Here is a 2207-nt window from a genome sequence, read left to right on the forward strand (position 1 = left end):
TGGAGGGTCCCAGAATATCTCTTAAAGCAGGGGTGCGCAAATCGAGGGGCACGACATTTTCTTGGGAGGAGGGGCTCGGCGCTTACAGAGGCCCCTCGCTCTTCCCCACAGCATTTAAATTAAATGCCGGAGATCGCGCGCAAGGCCTCTGTAAGTTCCCTTTCCTTGTCTCCGGCGGCTTCTGGCGACAGCAACGTGGCGTCACATGATGTGGCATTGCCATAGCAACGTGATATCACATGACGTCGTTACATCAGAACGTCGGAGACAAGGTGAGGAAGGTGGAGGGGGGAGCAGGGGGAAAAGGTTGTGCAACCCTGTCTTAAAGCATTGCCTTGCATACAGATCAGAGGCCAAGAATGGATATGGATATCCGATGTGAAGCCGGAAATAAGACAGAAAAGACCGTTTCGGGGGAAGAAGGTGAGTGATGAAATAGCCGTCACTGTGTAACTCTTCCAATTACCTGCAACTTCATGCAGAGAAATAGCAACGCTTGTTTTTAACGTGCTAAGCGCCTAATGGGGAATTCAACTGCTGAGAAGTTAAGGGAGTTACTAACCCAAACTCAGCGACGTTTCTGTGTCTCTGTGATAACTCCCTCAGGACATGCCTGAAAACCAGAGGTAACTCAATGTATTTTTGATAAATAGAAACATGACCTTCTGGGGAGGGGTATATAATGGGTACTGGGCCTGGTGAGGTGGGTATAACGGGTACTGGGCCTGGTGAGGTGGGTATAACGAGTACTGGGCCTGGGGAGGGGCGTATAACAGGGTACTGGGCCTTGGGAGGGTTGTATAACTGGGTACTGGGCCTGGGGAGGTGGGTATAACGGGTATTTGCCCTGTGGAGGGCGGTATAACGTGGTATTGGGGATGGGGTATAAGTGGCACAGGAGCTCTTGCGATACAGAGTATCACTGTCCCTGGTTACAAACACTTCATGTCTCCTGCAGATCAGGACACGCACGAAGGTGGTGCCCTTTGTGCCACCAGACGACGAGGCGGGCTACGAGGCGGACGACGAGGCATATGACAAAGCGGGCGTCAAGTGGAACAATGAGGTGGGCTACAAGGCGGCCGATGACGCAGACGTGGTGTACGATGACCAAGGAGCATACGACAGGTGTGGCCGGATCTGCTGCTTCACCTTTTTTAGGCGGAGGAGAAGACCCCGGGAGCAGGTAGGAGAATACGAGATGTGCGGACAGATCTGCTGCTTCACCTTTTTTAGGCGGAGAAGAAGCCAGGAGCAGGTAGCAGAGGAGCCAGGGCGTAGATACAGGGGTATTCTAGGGGCCCTGAGAAGTTGGTTTGACCGCAGGAGAGGCAGATAAGATCAGGAAGGCTGAGGGAGGGGCAGGTACTAGAGGGAGATAGGGATATTGGGCGTGAGAGGGTGAGAGAGAACAAGGAGCAGGGCCAGAGCACGGGTTTCATGCGCCCGAGGCAAAACTTAAAATTTGTGCCCCAGTTGTATAAAAAATAATAAGATAAATAAAATAATAAAATAAACAGTGGCGTAGATATCGGGGCTGCAGGGGGTGCGACCGCAACCCAGCGCGACGCAAAATAAAAATAAAAGGGCGCCAAAATACTGGATAAAAAAAAGAATAATAATTTAAAAAAAAAGATAAATAATTAAAATAATAAGAGGAAAAAATAATAATGATTATTAATGCGCCCCTAGGACCTCTGCGCGCTAGGCGACCGCCTAATGGCCGGCCGGCCCTGCGAGGTATGCGGGAGGAAAAGGGGTGAATGGGATAGATATGCAGGGGGATGGGGGAGCAGGTGAGTTATACACAGGGGCACAAGGGCCCCATCACCTGCATCTCTATATACTGAGTGTGCCCCTGTGTATAACAACGCTGATCTGTGCTGCTCCATCTGATCTCACTGCGCAGTGATCCAGGGACCATCCGATCGCCATTTAATGGGGTCAGGAAGGAATTTTTTTCCCCCATTGCACAGCAGGGGTTATGTTTCGCCTTCCTCTGGATCACAGCAACAAACTGCCCTTTGTGCATGAATTATCAGTGAGATCTTTATACACCCTGCATTGGTCTTCACCCCTTTGCTGCCGGAGGGGCCTGCAATGCATTGCTCTGCGTGTTACTATATCGCTCTGCAATGTGCTGCAGGCCCCTCCCAGCAAAGAGATTCATTATTTCAATAAAATACTCTCTTTAATCAAATCTATGT

This window comes from Ascaphus truei, chromosome 16 (assembly GCF_040206685.1).
Source record: "Ascaphus truei isolate aAscTru1 chromosome 16, aAscTru1.hap1, whole genome shotgun sequence".
NCBI classification, from domain to species: Eukaryota; Metazoa; Chordata; class Amphibia; order Anura; family Ascaphidae; genus Ascaphus; species Ascaphus truei.